Source organism: Thalassophryne amazonica, chromosome 8, assembly GCF_902500255.1.
Source record: "Thalassophryne amazonica chromosome 8, fThaAma1.1, whole genome shotgun sequence".
Lineage (NCBI taxonomy): Eukaryota > Metazoa > Chordata > Actinopteri > Batrachoidiformes > Batrachoididae > Thalassophryne > Thalassophryne amazonica.
This window is the reverse complement of record NC_047110.1, coordinates 65,393,721-65,415,565: the sequence shown is the minus strand read 5'-3', so window position 1 is coordinate 65,415,565 and position 21,845 is coordinate 65,393,721.

The following is a 21,845-nucleotide window of genomic DNA, read 5'->3' as shown; positions in this document are numbered from 1 at the left end:
CAAGAAAACAAGCTGGAGACAAGGGGGTGGGGGGAACTCCCTCAGCATGCTTTGGTAACAGGAAGAAACCTCAAGCAGACCAAACTCAGTGGGGTGACAACTGGCTAAGGCCATAGTCACAAGACACAACAAAAAAAACAATAAAAGACTGACAGAACATACAATGGCAGAGATGTAGCAGCTAAACAGTTATATATAATCCAGTGTTCACTTGACAATACACAACACAACAACGATTGTGATTGTTAGAGAGTGAATCTCTGGAATACTGGTTTGGTAGCACCTTTAAGAGTAGGGACATAGAGTAGTGCACAGGGAGAGCAATCCAATAGAAACTTTACTGATCCTTTGTTGAACAGTTACAGATCAGTGGATGAACACAAGACACTGCCATCGTGGCATGGGTATGGGTGGGGTGTGTGTGACATGACGTCATCAGCTATGACAAGTGCACTAAGACCAAACTAAGACAAAACCTTCAAATGATATATGGCCTCTAACAATTATACCAATTGAAACTAATCCCAGTAGACTTTCTGACAGAGAGATCCTTGCTGCTGTGCACCCGGTATGGCATGTCATCTGCCCATCAGCTCTCATGTAGCCGAGAAGACACATGTAGACAGCCATCAGGCAGGAGATCGGACAGAGAACAGAACAGAAATGAATCTTGAGAATGGTAAATCCACCTTAACATCAGTTTAACAACAAATTAACATTTAACATGCTTGTCAGTAGAGGTGAAGCTGAAGCTCCTCAAGAGTTTAACAACACTGAGTCTTTCTCCACAGGCTATGAGATAAATGGAATACTATTGGTCATTCTCTACAATGAAGTGAATATCATACTCTAACAGTGCAGCTTTATGTGCAGGCTATACATGGACTCTATGATGCCTTTCATTTTCAAATGCTCCAGAGTACTGCATTTTTAAGTCCATGTTCCTGAGTTACAGGAGCCAGTATCAGAACAGAACACCTGCCTTTAAGCAAAATGTGCCTAGAAAATTGAGTCTAATTAGGAAAATGGTGTCTTTTAAGTGAATTTGCCAAGACCACATGCCTGGTTTTACCATCTATATTCAGACTTTTGAGAGTGACAAACTGTTCCTCTGTGCATTATACACTGTATAGTTGAAAACTTTATACTTAAAATTTGTGAATGGTCGATTAGGTAGGAATAAATAATTTATCTTGAAGGATTAGAATGGGCTCCCCCTCTAGCTGCCACCTTATCGTGGTGGGGGAGTTTGCGTACCCGGATGATCCTAGGAGCTATGTTGTCGGGGGCTTTGTGCTCCCTGTAGGGTCTCCCTTGGCAAACAGGTCCTAGGTGATGGGTCAGACTAAGGGCAGTTCAGAACCTCCATGACCAGTAAAAGATCAAGGACCGTGACGTCGCCCGGTATGGCGGAGCCGGGGTCCCACCCTGGAGCCAGGCCTGGGGTTGGGGCTCACACGCGAGCACCTGGTGGTTGGGCCTTAGCCCATGGGGCCCAGCCAGGTTCAGCCCGAAAGAGTGACGTGGGCCCGCCCTCCTGTGGGTTCACTACCTGCAGAGGGGGCCATGGGGGTGTGCATGTGGCACCAGGACACCCTGAGCCGGAGGTCGATGATCGACTTTGTAGTCGTATCATCTGACCTTCGGCCACGTGTCTCGGACACTCGAGTGAAGAGAGGGGCAGAGCTGTCGACTGATCACCACCTGGTGGTGATTGGATCCCTGGGAGGGTAGGAAGCCGGTAAGACCTGGCAGGCCCAAACGTATCGTGAGGGTCTGCTGGGAACGACTGGCGGAACCCTCTGTCAGCGAGGTCTTCAACTCCCACCTCCAGGAGAGCTTCTCCCAGATCCCGGGGGAGGTTGGAGACATGGAGTCCAAGTGAACCATGTTCTCCACCTCCATTGTCGATGCGGCTGCTCATAGCTGTGGTCGCAAGGTCTCTGGTGCCTGTCGCGGCGGCAATCCCTGAACCCGGTGGTGGACACCGGAAGTAAGGGATGCCATCAAGCTGAAGAAGGAGTCCTACTTATCTTTGTTGGTAGGTGGGACCCCAGAGGCAGCTGACAGGTACCGGCAGGCCAAGCGTGCCGCAGCCCGTGCGGTCACAGAGGCAAAAACTTGGGTCTGGGAGGAGTTCGGGGAGGCTATGGAGGAGGACTATCGGTCGGCCTCGAAGAGATTCTGGCAAACCGTCCGACGCCTCAGGAGGCGGAAGCAGCTCTCCACCAGCACTGTTTACGGTGCGGGTGGGGAGCTGTTGACCCTGACTTGGGATGTTGTCGGGCGGTGGAAGGAGTACTTCGAGGATCTCCTCAATCCCATCGTCACATCTTCCAAAGAGGAAGCAGAGACTGGGGACTCGGAGGCGGACTCATCCATTACCCAGGCCAAAGTCACCGAGGTGGTTAGAAAGCTCCTCGGTGGCAAGGCACCTGGGGTGGATGAAATCCGTCCTGAGTACCTTAAGTCTCTGGATGTTGTGGGGCTGTCTTGGTTGACACGCCTCTGCAACATCACGTGGCAATCGGGGACAGTGCCTCTGGATTGGCAGACCGGGGTGGTGGTCCCTCTGTTTAAGAAGGGGGACCAGAGGGTGTGTTCCAACTATAGGGGGATCACACTCCTCAGCCTCCCCGGTAAGGTCTATTCCAGAGTACTGGAGAGGAGAATTCGACCGATGGTTGAACCTAGGATTCAGGAGGCGCAGTGTGGTTTTCGTCCTGGTCGCGGCACACTGGACCAGCTCTACACGCTCCATCGGGTGCTCGAGGGTTCATGGGAGTTTGCCCAACCAGTCCACATGTGTTTTGTGGATCTGGAGAAGGCATTCGACCGTGTCCCTCGGCGCACCCTGTGGGGAGTGTTCCGGGAGTACGGGGTCCGGGGTCCTTTGCTAAGGGCTATCCGGTCCCTGTATGACCGCAGCAGGAGCATGGTTCGCATTGCCGGTAGTAAGTCAAACCTGTTTCCAGTGCACATTGGCCTCTGCCAGGGCTGCCCTTTGTCACCGGTTCTGTTCATTATTTTATGGACAGAATTTCTAGGCGCAGCCAGGGTGTAGAGGGGGTTTGGTTTGGGAACCACAGAATCTCATCTCTGCTGTTTGCGGACGATGTGGTTCTGTTGGCTTCGTAAAATCAGGACCTTCAGCGTGCACTGGGGCGGTTTGCAGCCGAGTGTGAAGCGTCCGGGATGAAAATCAGCACCTCCAAATCCAAGGCCATGGTTCTCGACCGGAAAAAGGTGCTTTGCCCTCTTCAGGTTGGTTTAGTGTCCTTACCTCAAGTGGAGGAGTTTAAGTATCTCGGGGTCTTGTTCACGAGTGAGGGACGGATGGAGCGTGAGATCGATAGACGGATCGGTGCAGCATCTGCAGTGATGCGGTCGCTGTATCGGACCGTCGTGGTGAAGAGAGAGCTGAGTAGGGGGGCAAAGCTCTCGATTTACCGATCGATCTACGTTCCGATCCTCACCTATGGTCATGAGATTTGGCTCATGACCGAAAGAACGAGATCACGAGAACAAGCGGCCGAGATGAGTTTCCTCCGCAGGGTGGCTGGGCGCTCCCTTAGAGATAGGGTGAGGAGCTCGGTCACTCGGGAGGAGCTTGGAGTCGAGCCGCTGCTCCTCCACGTCGAAAGGAGTCAGTTGAGGTGGCTCGGGCATCTTTTCCGGATGCCCCCTGGACGCCTCGCTGGAGAGGTGTTTCGGGCACGTCCCACTGGGAGGAGGTCCCGGGGAAGACCCAGGACATGCTGGAGGGACTACATCTGTCGGCTGGCTTGGGAACGCCTTGGGGTTCCCCTGGAGGAGCTGGAGGAGGTGTGTGTGGATCGTGAGGTCTGGGCGGCTTTGCTTGAGCTGCTGCCCCCGCGACCCGACTCCGGATAAAGCGGAAGAAAATGGATGGATGGATGGATGGATGGATTAGAATGGGAGTTCCTGGAGAGCACACTATATTAGGTGGATTTCCTTTCAGATTAGTAATGTGAAATAGCAATCTTAAAGCTATAGGGTGTAGAATTTTGTGCCATTAAGCGGTGAAGTTGCAGATTGCATTATGTTCTCACCCATCACAATTTTGTTCCTCTTCACTTTTTTTGCTTAGTTGGTGATGGGAATTCATGCTATCTTGCCTTCTCTTGTGATAAACAATATGTATCCCTTATTTCCAAAATGGGGGTTCTCAAACTTGGTAACCTGCACTAGCAACCAGCAGACAGCATTTAGAGGAACAATCACGATCCCTCTTGTTTTTCTTCAGCCACTGCTGCAAAATGCAAAAGCTGGAGTAAGTATGTACCTTTTGGGCTACTGTAACATCATAGCGGCGCAACATAGCAGCTTCTGTGAGAGGGCCCGCTACCATGTAGATGCTTATTCTAAGCTTATGAAAACAAATGACTTCATTGTTCCAGGAAATTATACGTTAATGAACACATAGTTATGAATGATAAATTCCATTTCTGCTAATAAATGTCCCAACAATCCTACACACTGTGGCTTTAAATAACTGGCTGGTGTCCAACTAGTAAATGTACACAAAAAAAAAAAAAAAGAAAGAAAATTTGGCAAAGAAAATATACTATATGGCAGGACATCTTTTATTAGGCCTTTGTCAGAATGCCTGTCATGGCTGAAGTGCACAGGCATGAAGATGTCACCGGCAGACTGCACACCAGCAGCCACCTTCCCAGGACTTGTCAGCATCCTTTGGCGCATGAAGAAAAATAAAATCTCAGTGTCACCGAGCAACTGGAGACCATTTGGTACTATAAACTCTCCCAAACTCAATTTATTAGAGAGAAAATAACTTTAACAAGGGACACAAGTTAATACAGAGTAACAAGAGACATACCTAAATTAAATTGTTGGTGCGTTTATCGTGTTAGTCTCTTGTGTATCTTTTTACCTCTGCCAATGAAGTTGGAAGAGGTTATGTTTTCGCTGTTTGTTGTCTTTGTGAACAGCCTGGAGCCCACAATTTTTCATATGTTGTTATGATTTTTTTTTACTGAAGACTCATATCCTGATAGGCAAGAACTGGTTCAATTTTCAAGGTCATATGTTAAAATTCAAAGTTAGGAAAAATCATAGAAAACTGGAAAAATTGCTATCTTTAACACTGAACAAATATTCAAAAACTCATAACTTTGTCAAAAAAGGTCAAATTTCTTTCATATTTGCGAGTGTTATGAAGGATGGTATCCTTTATTGGCTGACAAAGTTTGAGCCAGATCTGATCCAGATTACAGATTTTGTGGGTATTTAAATTTAACATTGAAACCCCATTTAATGTATAGTTTATATTATATCTTAATCAAACATGCCCCAATCACTCTCATGTTCAAAAGTGAGGTGCAGACTGGCACTCACTATCGCCTGACAAAATTTGATCCAGATCTGATTCAGATTGTGGATTTTGTGGACATTTTAATATTAATATGGCAGAACCATTTATATACACATATACCCATATATGCAGTTTGTTCTTGCAAGACAGATAGCATGTAGTGCATGAGTGAATGTGCCTTTTGTTCTCACTCTCATCTCCTTGGTTCCTTCCTTGCATTTGTCTCCTGTAGATGTAAATTAATATTCAAACTTTTCAGTTAGATAACAGTAGAGCTGGATGATATGACCAAGTTATTGTATCTCAATATTGAAGCCAAATATTATATCTGTATCGATATGATATATGATATGACTATGGGTGGTGTTGTTTTATTTTTTGTTACATGAACCTAAGTCTAACATGTAGGTTCTACAACATAAAATCAAGTTTTATGGGTGAACACATTCAAATCATGTAGTTTTAATATAGCATGCAACAACTTAAAACTTAAACTTGCTCAGTGAACATAATAAAATTATGGAAAGTATTTCCACCCAAGTAAAATGCGTCAACGTAGCCAGAAACAATTTTGCTGAGTGCCCTAAATGTAAATTTGTTGGGTCAACATGATGAATTTGCATTACTGTTTTTACCATGGTTCAGGCCAGCTAGACTAGTAAGGGTAATTGTAACAAAAAAAAAAAGAAAGAAAGAAAATTAAGTCCCTTTGGCTGCTCTCTTGTTTGCACGCAGGGGCACCACAGCATATCCAAGGTGGAAGATATTTGTCCCCTGCAGGGCTCTGGTGCTGCAGCGCTTGGGCTGCCATGCCACCCTGTGAACAGCTGATTTCCAGAGAGGGAGAAAGAGTGCAGGACTGAGAGAGAGAGAGAGAGAGAGAGAGAGAGAGAGAGAGAGAGAGAGAGAGAGAGAGAGAGAGAGAAAGAAAATAGGAAGGTGTGCGTGCAAGTGGGGGGGGGGGGGCAATGCAACCTAGGAACTGTCATGTATTCAGTTCATGGGTAGGATGTCATGACACAGTGGGACACGGCAGGACTTCAAAAGAGCGGACCACAGCCCTCAGCCTGCCACATTCCCCCCTCTCCACTCCCCCCTACTTGCTTTCCACCCAAACATTGGGTTGTGGCATTGTGGGGTTTTGTGCTGTGTTGTTTTTATTCCTTGTCTTTTTTTTAAATTTTATTGTTTTTATTTTTTCGTGAGGGAAGGTTTATGTTCACAATCGAATTGCACTCTGGGTAGTCGACCTGGATTCGTGTGCTGCTGTACTCCTAATTGCTTGAATCATTTGTACCACATTCTGGGTATTCTTACACGGCTGTAGGAATGTCTGACCCGTATGAATGGAAGTCAAACTCTGTTTGTTTTTCCAAATTCATGTGATTCATACAACATTCATGTTCTAGTGTGACAGGGCCCTAAACGCAACAGTAATAATACCACACTTATTTTGCCCTCATCATAAGGTTATGATACAGTGCTCTCCAAAAATATTGGAACTCTTGATATTTCACACATTTTAATTTGTTTATGCCATTTCAAATACAAGAAACACACAAAATACATATAAAAAATAAAAATTTCTAAAATTATCTTCTTAAACTCAAACTGAAAGCAAATCCCTACAACTTGATATAAATTCATTAAAAATATAACAGCCAAGATGATGAGTTGCATCAGTAATGGAAGGCTTTGGTATTATACCTGTAAATAATAACCAGTTTTATTACCAGTTTTCTTCAGACAAGTCAAGGGATGGATACATGAAGTCACTGAATATGTCTTCTCTTCTTCTCCTAGTAAGATGGATTAGAACTATTTGTGGTTCACAGTGTCAAATGCTGTACAGTAGAGACCTAGCAGTCAATAGGTGTCACCGACTTCAAAATGCAGCTGGCTCCTTTCGATCATACGTGTGGTGCTGTGACATGTCAATCATCTCAGGTGGTCCCTGGAATGTCCAATCAGATTACAGAGGGGTCCAGTGCCACCCTGGCCTCCCCTCTAGCTCCGTCCTTGTCTGGATCAAGCCAGATTTTTTTTTCTTTTTCTTTTTTAATCATTGCCGTAGTCACAGCCCTGCAGCCTCATCTTCAGTGTCACAGATTCCTCCTGTGAGTAAGACTCTGACATAAGAGCTCACAGTAATTAGTGTCAGCAGTCGCTTTGCCGTGTGTCAAAATCATAGTAACTGCTGAGCTCCATATAAGAGCATGCATGCAAACAAAAACAGCAGGCGCACCGAAGCTTGCCAAAAAAGCAACAATAATAATCATTCTGCTCCTCTTCTCTGGTGCCACGAACCTCTGTCAGGATTGTTTTGGCGCAACCTGTCACTCAGCCTGTCCCCTGTGGATGATTGGTGCACGGATGGTGTGTGTGTGTGTGTGTGTGTGTGTGTGTGTGTGTGTGGTGTTGGATGGCAGTGGTAAACACTCAGTACTCAGTACATGGCAACAGATGGTAGCGTGGTGCACCAAGCATCAGTGGGTGTCCTGCAGTTAGAGATGATGAGGATGTGTTCACCGCTCAGTTTAAGGTGTGCTTCATCTCTACCTTACAAAAAAAACAAAAAAAAAAAACATTAGCAGACCGATTTTCTCCTCTGAGTGTCATAAGCTTGTCACATCTTCTCCAATTCAGCTCAAGGACCTGCTTTTCTGTTTAAAGGTGTCATCGTGTGGTCACGACTGACTTGGAGACTGCATCGAACTAATTCTTCGGTGTGTATTAATAAGATCCGTATCACAAGTGATAGCCAGATGTATGTTGTTCTGCAGTGCCCTTTCTTGTGCGAGAGAGAAGCAGCCCGGCTTCCTTCGCCTGTCTTTTTATTGTGTCGTCATGGTGATGGGTCTTTGTCTTTGTTTCTAATTAAAGAGAGGGCTTTAGATGTATTGATTCTCTCAGATCACAGAATACCTCTCTTCTTCTAATACCTATTCTGCCTGTCATCATCAAATGGTCACCATTTAATTAGAGATGTGTGCACACGAGGATGCGCTCAGTGGCAAATTAACAAATATGGCTGATGGAGGATTTATTGTAAACAATCATTTGTGTTGATTTTGTGCCTCCTGTCATCCATCAGGGATGAATTCTTACACAAAGAAGTGCTGGCGTCTGACGCAGGTGGCTGTCTGACCTTTATTGATAGACAACACAGCCAGTAAACAAGTTTTGTTTTTCGAATCACAAATAACTACACGTGATAATTCTCAAATTCATCCCGAAGCATATCAGCAGTTAAAAATATATGTATATAAAATAAAAACAAGTTCTTAATTAAAACTCATAGTTTCCATAGTTACCAACAGAATAAGTAAGGATAAGCCAAACCTTCCAGCCTGGCTTTTCATTTTTCATTTTTCTTGGCTCCCGATAGAAGCGACATTATGTAACGGCCTAAAGTTTTGGGAGAACATATTTAATTTAAAGGGGTCTGAATGCTCTTGGATCAAGCCCACTTGGAGCACATTCTACCTGTTCATCTGGAGTTGTGTCAAGAAAGTCATCCAGCATTAAATTTGTGCCAGATAAACATACGTATCCATACTGGATCCTCTGTGGTAACCCTGAACAAAAATGGCAACAGCCTTAAGAAATTGTTATACGTATTTCTTATCAGCAAGCTACCATATTTTCCAGAGTGTAAATCACATATTTTTAGTAGATTGGGATGTCTGCAACGTCTACACTGGTGTGACTTATATACTCAAAATTGATGAATTAGTTAATAATATCAATAATAATGCCACTGCTACTACTACTACTACTACTACTACCACCACCATAATACCAATAACAACAATAATAACAAGAATGAAAATAATAACAATTTCTATAGGTCTTTCCCAGGAATTAAAGCACTAAACTAAATAAACTCCAATAATATAATAATAAATGTAAATTATAGAAGTGCACTGCAGCAATGCAGAAAAAACATGCATCTTATATTCTGAGGTGACTGTTTTCTTCTTCTTCTTCTTCTTCTTCTTCTTCTTCTTCTTCTTCTTCTTCTTCTTCTTCTTCTTCTTCTTCTTCTTCTTCTTCAAAAGGCATTTACTGACAGGTACCACTAAAAATCTGGTGCAACTTATACTCAAGAAAGTAGTTTTATATATATTGTATGACACTTAAATATATCCTTGTCCTTTAATTGTTGGACTATGTGTCAGATGGTATGGATTTGTCTCATTGTACAGAAAAAAATAGTCCATTGTATGATTATGATATGATTATTATTATGGTTTTGCTTCATTTTGGTTCCATACATTTCTCTTTATTGAAAACTTTTTCATAAAAATGCCTCCCCCAATACAAGGAATCTATTAATAGTATGTGGACTTTACGTTGTCTATCATCTATTTAGGTGTCATGTAAAACAAATAATGAGTATTTTTGATTCATGCAATGGAAAGTATATTTTCATTTGTTGAAATTAAATGTTGAACTCATGCAGCTTCTCATACTTGCAACTGATTGGTTTGTTAGCGGACATCTGATCTTGCTGTGTTCTCAATTTCAAGGATATTACTGAATCAACAGAACAGAACAGAATAAAATGTGTGCAAGTTCACAGTGTTGCTGTTGTAAGAGTATTATTATTATAGTGTTACTACCAAAAGCAACAACTTCATGGGCAACACGTGAGTCTAGTCCCAATTCACAGAGAAACAATCTTACTCTTAAAAAAAACTGTTATGGACACTTTTTATTGTCATTGTTACATTCACTGTTTATTGTTTACTGTGTTATTAATTAAAATTAAAGGAAAAATGAAAGCAGCAAAGGTCTGTTGCTAAATTTAATGTTATATACAGTAATGTTGGGCACCATCTGTGACTCACACATGAGTATTATATACTGACAAGAGGGAGAAACAAGAAATTTATATTGTTATGAACAGGAAAGGAGGACAAAAGTGCAAATAATCCAGACATGCCAAGTACAGTTTGGGAGCATGTGCTGCTGCCATACACAATGACATCCACCTACTATGGAACTACCTTGACTCTTGAATGGCAACCACCCAGGCAGACAACCGGTCCATCACCACCTCTTCAGTGAAGTCATCTATCTGCGATAGCCAGGTGAAATGTGAGTGTGGGATATGTCTCAACACTGAGGCACCTGTGTGCTGGTTCATGCCCAGAGAAATACAGCACAGTGCAAGTTGTACCAGGGGACTCAAGTCTTTATGTAGTCACTTAGATTCAATTAATTAACATCAGCTGTAATCTCTAAACATGGGAGGTGTTTTCTATTCATCATCAACTCTCAACCAATAGGAACTACACACATTCCTTAAAACATCAATGTTCTCCCTCACTTCTCACTGTTTACAGATCACTGACAATATGTCCCTTCCTCCACCCCACCCCCACCAGTTGGTCCTTGTCTTCTGCCTCTGTGCAGGCTCTGTCCCTGCCATTTCCACTGACAGAATTTGCAATCATCACAGGTCTACTCTCTGCTATGATGGGGACCATTGCCAAACCTACTACAGCATAGACTATAACTTTCTATACATTATCTTGTTGCATTAAAATTATCAATTTAACTTGCCTTCTGAGTCTTTCTGATAGACATGTGCCACATGACCAAAATGTAGTAGCTACCATTCCTACACAATGCTAGTGGCATGCCTCATCAGAGTCTTCCTATGTAACTGTTCTTTTAACACAAAATCATTCTAGTGATACCCTAGGATCCTGCAAAGAGACCACATGCCAAAGACATCCAGTCATCACCTTAGGTCACTGGAGAGTGTCCAAATCTCACAACCATACAGTAAGACAGGAAGCACAGGACCCTAAAGATTTGTACCTTTGTGCTAAAGCAAAGGTATCAGCATTGCCAAACACCTCAGTGCAGAGACATCATAAGCTCTTCCCAGGCATCTTTTGAGTTTGAAATTTGAGGACTCAGAGACATGAACATCACTGTTGAGATAAGTGTAATAATCAGGTGAGTCATGGCAAATAATTCCATTTTTGGAGAGATCGATGAGGTGATAATGACACTCTACTTTGCTGAGACTTCCTGTAATTGTCTGAATTCGCACTGGAAACAGACTGAATGGTTCAATTTGCTTTGGACTGTGACCACATTTTACTTGAAGCAAAAATTGCCTGTTTTTACATCCCTCTCACAAAATCAAAAAATTTTAAAGTCTTATCCATACAGGACAGGTATTGCTTTAAAAGAAGGGTCTTGCTCTGTGACATATGTATGTTATGTATGTATATTATGTATGTATGTATGTATGTTTCATGCTGAAATTTTGCTTACAGCAGCAGGGTTTCCACATGCACAGACACACAAGGGTAGGATTTCTGTTTTCCTGTTGCTTAATGCGGACAAATTATACCTTAAGTATAGTTTTTCTGGCCGACTGATTCTGTTTTCTTTTTCTATCTGTCCGAGATGCGACTGGATCCATGTAGCGGATTGGATGATTTCTGTGGCGGACGCAGGATGGACTCCACTGTAGGAAGAGATCCAATGAGTGGCTCAATGACTCCCCCTGACGGTGGTCTGGACACCTGCATGGACTCTTGTCAATTGTTGTGTGGTGTTCTGTATTGTAAACGTTTTTGGTAGAATGGCCTAAGCAGTGGGTCACCCCTTTGAGTCTGGTCTGCTTAAGGTTTCTTCCTCAATATAATCAGAGGGAGTTTTTCGTTACCACTGTCGCCTGTGTGCTTGCTGGTAAGGATAGATCTTACTTGTGTCAAGCACCTTGAGGCAGCTTTGTTGTGATTTGGCACTATATAAACTAAATAAATTGAACTGAATTGATTTTCAGGATGCTTAACTCAATCCACATTTATCATTTAAAATTGTGCACAATATGACCCCCTTTAATATATGAGATGTTTAGATTTATGCATTTGGAAGTGATTGAGAGGCAGAGTTTTATTTTTATTTTTGTAATGGAATGACTGCTCTATGATGTTATAACCCACTGCAGTAAAGGAAGGAAGGTCTTGGTCAAAGCTGATTTGTAGTCAGTATGATTCACATAAAGACAGTCATAAACAGAGCGTAATTGTCTCCAAACAATGATAATGACAACAGCAGCTTCTGCAAAGACTTCAAAGCAGCATTGTTTCATGTCTCTGTAATATCTACATCCACACAGAAGCATCATTTTGCCCTATTACACTGGCTGCTGCACATATTTTTTTACTACAGTACATCGACTCAGGTACTGTCATTAATCCTTTGCCAAAATACTGGTGTTTGAAAGCTTCACATTTTTCCCAGTAATCCTCAGGCTTTATTCTTGGCATGATTAGGAAAGCTATTCTTAGAAAACTCAACAAGCTTTTTTTTGTGCCGATCAGGGCATGACGGAGTGTTTCTTTAAAGATTCGGCAAACAAATCAGGGAGGGTGCACCTCAAGGGTCCTTTATTTCACAAGTGAGGATGCTTGAAGTGCATGTTAATGTTTGTGCTGAAAGCTTGCCCCGTTCGACGCATCAGCTTCAGGTCACTTTGGCTGACCTCGCACACCCGACACAGTTGATGGCTGTTATATCAGATTTAGCTAATCCAAGTTGATTACATTTCTCCTTGTAAGAGAACTTCAAAGGAACCTTGCTGTCCTGTATTTGTAACACACCACTCACCTACGTCTGATAAAAAACTGCACTTTGTAAAATAGTGGAACAGTTCCCTCTAGTGCTGATTCGTGCTAAAAACCTGTTTCTTTGTAGCCACACATTCCATAAAACCATAGCACATTTATGTTTTGTACAGTAAGAAAAAATGTTAATGCAAAATTAGGTAGCAACTTGCCAGCTGTGTTTTCTGCAGAAGAAATCTGCAAACCTGCTGAAATATAGTTCATGCAGTGATGCAGTCAGTGATGATTCAAGGTGTGCTAGATGATATTTTACACATTGGTGTAGCAGCCAACAACTGTTTTCTATGTAAGGATTTACTGGCAGCGGCACTCCCTCTGTGCTCTGAGCTTTGCTATTCCCTGTTAGTACATGAGATTTCCACATGTGCACATTTAGTGCATGTGAGTCCTGTCCTGTAAAATTGTTGCCGTCCTGTTGTACATAAAAAGACAGCAGTACTCACCGCTCATCACACAGCTGTTGAATTTTTTTTCGAGATGGAGGAAGGGAGCAACTTTCCAGAAATATGTCCCAAAGTCACAATTAGAGGCTAATTTACCAGTGAACCTATGGCTTGCATTTCTTCCTGATTGATACAAGTGAAGATGTATTCAGTGACCTTGAAAGGATCATGTATTCATCTGCTGGCTTGTTGAAAGGAAACATGATGATTTACTGTAAATTTATCAGTGTGTAATTTGTTGTTTTTTTCTCTACTGAAAGCAGTTTGTTGTTGGTGGTGCTCAGTAATGTTAGTTGTTAAATATTTTGTTTATATAATATTGGCACGGTTCAGCCTACATGCCTACCTGATTGGTCTGTACAGACTGTACATTTGTTTGTTTGTTTGTCTGGTTTTCATATTGCTGTGTGTACACAGGACAAAGGCATTGATAGTCTACGACAGTACCACATTGATGGACATTACAAGACAGTTTAGCAATATTTTTATACCTGATCCGGTGTAACCTGCAGAACTACATATTTTGCTCACTTGGCATGGTTAAGGGACTGGTGTACCTGCGAAGGCACAAAACAGAGAGGGAAACATGGATGTGTCAGGAACAGACTTTGGCAACAAGCATATCGTCCACCAAGGAGCTTTCTGACCACCTCGGTGACTTTGGCCTGGGAGATGGACGAGTCTGCTTCCGAGTCCCCAGTCTCTGCTTCCTCTTTGGAAGAAGTGATGATGCGATTGAGGAGATCCTCGAAGTATTCCTTCCACCACCCGACAACATCCCCAGTTAGGGTCAACAGCTCCCCACCTGCACTATAGACAGTGCTGGCAGAGAGCTGCTTCCACCTCCTGAGGCATCGGATGGTTTGCCAGAATTTCTTCGAGGCCAACCGATAGTCTTCCTCCATGGCCTTCCCGAACTCCTCCCAGACCCGCGTTTTTGCCTCTGCGACTGCACAGGCTGCTGCACGCTTGGCCTGCCTGTCAGCTGCCTCCGGGGTCCCACTTACCAACACAGACAAGTAGGACTCCTTCTTCAGCTTGACGGCATCCCTTACTTCCGGTGTCCACCACCAGGTTTGGGGATTGGGGCCGCGACAGGCACCAAAGACCTTGCAACCACAGCTACAGGCGGCCGCATCGACAATGGAGGCGGAGAACATGGTCCACTCGGACTCCATGTCTCCAACCTCCCCCGGGATCTGGGAGAAGCTCTCCCGGAGGTGGGAGTTGAAGACCTCGCTGACAGAGGGTTCTGCCAGTCATTCCCAGCAGACCCTCGTGATACGTTTGGGGCTGCCAGGTCTGACCGGCTTCCTCCCCTCCCAGCGGATCCAACTCACCACCAGGTGGTGATCGGTCAACAGCTCAGCCCCTCTCTTTATCCGAGTGTCCAGGACACATGGCCGAAGGTCAGATAATGTGACTACAAAGTCGATCATTGACCTCCGGCTCAGGGTGTCCTGGTGCCACATGAACTTATAGATACCCTTGTGCTTGAACATGGTGTTCATGATGGACAAACTGTGGCTAGCACAGAAGTCCAACAACTGAACACGACTCGGTTTCAGATCGGGGAGCCCATGCTTCCCAATCACCCCCCTCCAGGTCTCACTGTCGCGGCCCACGTGGGCGTTGAAGTCCCCCAGGAGAACAACGGAGTCCCCAGTCAAAGCACTATCTTGTACCCCTCCCAGGGACTCCAAGAAGGTTGGGTACTCTGCACTGCTGCTCAGCCCATAGGCCGAGACAACAGTGACAGACCTGTCCTCAACCCAAATGCATAGGGACACAACCCTCTCATTCACCGGGGTGAATTCCAACACATGGCGATTGAACTGGGGAGCAATAAGCAATGCTACCCTAGCTCGCCGCCTCTCCCCGTGAGCAACACCAGAAAAGTGGAGCGTCCAGCCCCTCTCCAGGAGATAGGTACCAGAGCCCAAGCTGTGCGTGGAGGTGAGCCTGACTATCTCTAGTCGGTACCTCTCAACCTCCCGCACAAGCTCAGGCTCCTTCCCCCCCAGCGAGGTGACGTTCCACTTCCCAACAGCCAGAGGCTGTGAGCGCGGACCGGGCTGCCAGGCCACCCGCCCTCGACTGCCACCCGTCCTCAACTGCCACCCAGTCCTCTCTGCACCCGACCCCCATGGCCCCGTCTGCAGGTGGTGAACCCACAGGAGGGCGGGCCCACATCACTCTTTTGGGCTGAGCCCCGCCGGGCCCCGTGGGCTATGGCCCAACTGCCAGGCGCTCACGCGCTGAGCCCCAACCCCAGGCCTGGCTCCAGTGTGGGGCCCTGGCTCCGCCATACCGGGTGACGTCTCGGTCCTTGATTTTGCGTCAGTCATGGGAGCTTCTGAACTGCCCTTAGTCTGACCCATCACTTAGGACCTGTTTGCCATGGGAGACCCTGCCAGGGGCACAAAGCCCCCAACAACATAGCTCCTGGGATCATCCAGGTATGCAAAATCTCCCACCACGATTAGGTGGCAGTTCGAGGGGGAGTGCTCAAAGTCATGGTTCTGTAAACTGCTGCCTGGTTTGCACAAACCAAGGCACCGTTCGCTCTGAGAGAACACCGCAGATGACACAAAATATTATTATGTTGTGTCGGCCCTCACCTACACGGAAATGAAGCTGATCGCACTCCTGCAAAGCCCCCCTGCCACGAACAAATACACAGCCATCAAGGATTGTGTCGGCACTTAGTAGCACTGTGGAGACAAGGCTGATTGCGCTAGTGCAAAGCACCCTCGCTGCAAACAAATATACAGTGATCAAGGATCGCTTGCTCAATATCTCTGAAATGTCAGACTGAAAGGGCCAGCAGGCTCTTCTCTCTGTACAGGCTGGAGGACAGCAAGCCCTTTAGAGTTCATGGACAGAATGCTGCAGCTCCTGAGAGGACACCAGCCAGAATTTTTGTGTAGCAACTCTCTCCTCAGGTGCGCGCAGTGCTGGAACAACACGACGATCACGGACTGCCATGGGCTGGTGGAGGATGCCGTCAAATTCTTCCTGCCCAGCCAGCACCACACCATGACCATGGCAGCACTCGCACATGCAGTGGTAGAAGCCCCACACCGCACACCAGCTCCGCCACTGAGGAGCTGCAGCTCTCCTCCACAAAAGTGCTCGCAATCTGGCTTCTGTACTGTGTGAAAACATTCAGCTTGTTGAACAAGTCAAACTAAACACTAACGTTACAAAAACTAAGCAAATGATTAAAAAAACATCAAGAATGACAGCAAAACGAAATACAGACTAATTGAGGTTTTCGGCAGCATTAGTTTAAATTTTTCAACAGTTTAAAAATCCTGACAAAGCACTAGCTGCAGGAATGAAGCTGCGTTAAACGATGCCAACAAAAGTCAACGAAAGTCCAGATTTCTTGTTTCGTTAGGGCTTCGTTGCCCTTTGTTAAGTGCTGTGTGACCGGGAAATTACACAAGTGGGTTCAAACAAACCAAGTCTATGTGCAGACGAGCGTAGGCAAGTGGAACGTCTTCATCATAGGGAGGTGTGAACTGAGTATTCTTCTTCATAATCAGGTGGTGGGAAACTGAGGAATCTTCTTCATGAAAGCTGAGGGAAAACAAAGGAAGGGACAGTCCTTTCAACACACAAGATACTAGGTTAGGGAATGGCAGTTCAGAACAGTCACACTCCTTCCTTGAGTCCAGGTGAGTAAAACAAAGATTCTTTTACTCTTTCTCAGAGTAGACAGTTTCAAAAATCCAAAGTCAAAACTGTACTTACTGAGTTGAAACATAAAGCTCCCTACTAAAAACAAGAGTATTCAAACATAAGAGACATATATGGAGTCAGGGATTAACTAAGAAAAACATCCTTCTTCCAAGAGATGTACACACTTCAACATAATACTTCCCATACAGGGTTAAAGGGTTCCCTGAATGAGTGAAAAAACTCCAAAAGGCAAAAAAAACAAATGCAGTACTTACAGCAGAGGTGAACAACAGACACAGGGAGCAGGGACCATCTCCATGTAACAAACAAACAATAGACCTGCAAATCAAGACTAGAGCTGCCACAAACGACTATTTAGATTAGATTATTTTTGCAATTAGTCAACTATTTGGATCATACATAAAGATCCGTAAGGACCAGAAAGCCCTCCAGAGAGTGATCAGCATGGCTGAATGATGCTGCCAATCATCTCTCAAACCCCTGCATGACATCTATCAGAAGAGATGCTGGAGTAGGGCTGTCAAGACAGTGAGGGAATCTTTTAATCAGTACAGCTGATCTCCATTTCAGGAATTAAATGACTTCTAAAGCCAAATGGATGTAATAATGATGATTTATTGGTGTTATATTATATACAGTTGTGCTCAAAAGTTTACACACCCTGGCAGAATTTTTGAGTTTTTTACCATTTTTCAGGGAATATGAATGATTGTACAGAAACTTTTTATTCACTCATGGTTAGTGGTTGTGTGAAGCCATTTATTGTCAAACAACTGTGTTTACTCAGTTAAAGTCAAAATGACTACAGAAACTATCCAAATGACCATGATCAAAAGTTTACATACCCCAGTTCTTAATACTGTGTATTGCCCCCTTTAACATCAATGATAGCTTGGAGTCTTTTGTGGTAGTTGTAGACGGGGCTCTTTATTTCCTCTGATGTTTAAGATGCCCATTCTTCTTGGCAGAAAGCCTCCAGTTCCTGTACATTCCTGGGATGTCTTGCATGACCTGCACGTTTGAGATCTCCTCAGAGTGGCTCAGTGATATTGATGTCAGGAGACTGAGATGGCCACTCCAGAACCTTCACTTTTTCTGCTATAGCCAATGACAAGTCAACTTGGCCTTGTGTTTTAAAGTGTTGTCATGTTGGAACAATCAAGTACGTCCCATATTAAGCTTCCGGGCTGATGAGTGCAAATTTTCCTCCAGTATTTTCTGATAACATGCTGCATTCATCCTGCCATCAATTTTGGCCAAGTGTCTTGTGCCTTTGTAGCTCACACATCTCCAAAACATCAGCGATCCAAGTAGGTATGGTGTACCTTTCATCATAAGCTTTTTTTGACTCCTCTCCAAATGTTATGTTTATGGTTGTGGCCAAAAAGTTAAACTTTGGTCTCATCGTTCCTAATGACTTTGTTCTCTGTGCTGTTTGGCATATTGTAAGCGGGATATTTAGGGCATTTGCATAGTAATGGCTTTCTTCTGGTGACTGGGCCATGCAGCACTTTTCTTCAAGTGCCTTTTTATGGGTTTTTCTTTGCATCCCAAACAATTTTCCTGGCAGCTGTTGGTGAAATTTTTGTTGGCCTACCTGACCATGGTCGGTTTCCCTTATTTCCACTTCTTGATTAGAGTTTGAGCACTGCTGATTGACATTCTCAGTTTCTTGGATATCTTTTTATATCCCTTTCCTGTTTTATACAGTTCAATTACCTTTTCCCGCAGATTCTTTGAGAATTCTTTCGCTTTCCCTATGACTCAGAAACAAGAAATGTCAGTGCAGCACTGGATGAAAGATGCAACGGTCTCTCTCTCTCTCACACACACACACACACACACACACACACACACACACACACACACACACACACACACACACACACACACACACACACACACACACACACACACACACACACACACACAGATTACAAGCAAACATATCACAGGTGAGGATGGTTACCTGGTTACCTTTTGTAGCCATTCAAACCCGTTTGTGTCAACTTGTGTGCATGTTACCAGGCCAAAATCACCAGGGTATGTAAACATTTGATGAGGGTCATTTGGTTAGTTTCTGTTGTCATTATGATGAAAAAAGAGTAAACACAGTTGTCTGACAATAAATGGCTTCACACAACCACTAACCTTGAGTGAAAAAAAGTTTTGTGTTATCATTCATAGTCTCTGAAAAATGGATAAAGAATGAAACATTCTGCGAGGGTACTTTTGAGCACAACTGTACATATTTTATTACGCATTTTGTTTTGTATTTATATTTAATTTAAATCATGTTGTGGAAATTCGATTTTAATTTTTCTTTAAGATTGAATGCTAGCGTGTATAATTATTTCTATAGAAGACAGATTCATTAATTTGTATGATTCTTGAAGCTGTTAGTTACTTAGTTAATTAGTAGGGATGTGAATTGGCAAGATTTTATTGATATTGGTGTCATTAATTATTATTCTTATTTTGTCTTTCTATATTTCATTAATTGATTACTGATAAATGTTCTGTGTGGAAAAATGTAGAACTACAAAGGCTATCAGTGTCAGTGCATCTGTTTTCCTTGTTGCTAGCTCAAGTTACACAACATAATGCATGGGTTTTTGCAATGTGGAAGTGTCAGTAAAGGATTTTGGTAATGATTAAAGGAAATTATTACATCTGAGGGGGACAATTCTGATGGACTGAAATATTCAGAACCAGTTCTCAAATGGAAGTAGATTTCAATTCCTGGCCATTTTCCAACTCTAAATCAGAAAAAGTTAGGACAAATAGGAAATGGCAGAAAAAAAGCCAACACCAACAACACTGCAGTGGATCCTACATTTCCTTTGACTTATATTTTGTTGCAGATAGTATGAACCCAATGTATTTCATGTGGGCACCTTCATTCAATTTCTTAAAATACACCCATTTGTACATTTCAGGCTGACAACATGTTATTAAAAAGTTGGGTCACTAAAGCATGTAACTAACTCGCTCATGGTACAGGGAGTCCTAAACAGGAAGTGCCAAATTTTTAGTCCACAGTGAAACAGGAAATGTCAAATGTTGAACACTTCCTGGTATTAGTGGAGCTAGGGGTCAGAGTTGCACTGGACTCCCCTAAAATCTGACTGTACACAGATGATTGACATGTCAAGGCACCACACGTCTGGTTGAAAAGAGCTGCATTTTGAAATCTTTGACACATATTGACTGCTAGGTTCCTCCTGTACAGTAATTGGTGCTCTGTACCACAAAAAGTTCTAATCCACCTTAGTAGAAAATGTATGACTCAGATTTGAACTGAACATGTTGTTTGAGCCATGGACTAATAAGGACACCAACGTTATATTGGTGAGCCATTTATGCCACCGTATTTTATGCCACAAATGAGATCCCGGTTGTTAAAAGCAGCATTTCTCCTTTAACCCCCTGATGCCGACACCGTCGTATACAATGGCTGGGACCAAGCTTTACTAAATTATAAATAACTTTTTAATGATATGAGAGAGAAACTTACTTTTTTTGCTGAAAAGTTAACGCCCCAGACTTTCAATCCACGGTCGGCCATCTTTGTACTCCTCATAGAAGCTGTGTGATGACGTATGCAATGTGAGTGTCCAATTGGAATTGGTTCACCCTCGCATGGTTTTCCAAAATCCAATCATAGGGCAGATTTACCTCACGTGATAAACCAAAGATCGTTTTCAGGAGTGATATCTTAGTAGTTGGCCCATTTGAATTGCCTCCTAACTCCTCCAATGTGCCCTGCACCGTTACGCACAGCGAAAGTGAAAGCAGATGGAGAGCCTCGCATGACAGTCTCACATGCTCAAAGAGTGTGTAACTATCAGGATTGCTCCACTAGTTTGCATTTGAATGTTACTGGATTACTCTGTGGCTTTCTCCCTCTGGTGTAAAGCACTGTTTACCATATCAGTGAGGTGAGGGAGAGGGGCTGCTCCTCAGACTGTAAGGAACCAAAGTGTGAAATGAAAGCTGCTTGCAGAGTCAGACAGAAGACTCCAAAACACAGTAGAAATAGAAATTTGTGATGTGACCTTTGTGTAATAGCAGACAGAAATTGAGTTGAAGACAAACAAAACGCATAGACCATTTTGTATATATTGCTCAAAATGTGCATTTGTGCTTATTGTTTGAACTTTTTGTTGTACAGTCTTTTACACAAGACCTCAAATTACCTTTATAAAGTGTCAAAACAGTTGTTTATTATAGTTTGCTGTGTGTTTGGAATAAATGTGTGTGGAAAATTGTGTCCTGCTTTACTTTTTCCTTTGTTATTTCTGATTGTAAACCTTTATTACACTTATAAAACACAACACAAGCATATATATTATGAAAGAACAGGTTGTCCTGAAAAAAATGAGACATAAAACTTGATTGTGGGATGCAGGGAGAGCTGTTAACAGCAATAATAAATCATTTATGCCAGTCGAGTGAACTGTCCATAAAATGCCCTCGGACCCAGAGGGTTAATTTGGGTTGCCTAATACACATGTTTTTCCAGTGATTTTTAAACGAGCAGGCAGCTGTTGATTCATGAGATAAAATATGAAGATGCTCAGGCTGAAAGAAATGCAGGTAATTTTCTCCTCCTCTGTTCTGTATAAAACCTGTGTAACCTCTTAATTTTGCTCTCTGAAGGACTTATTTTTAAATAAT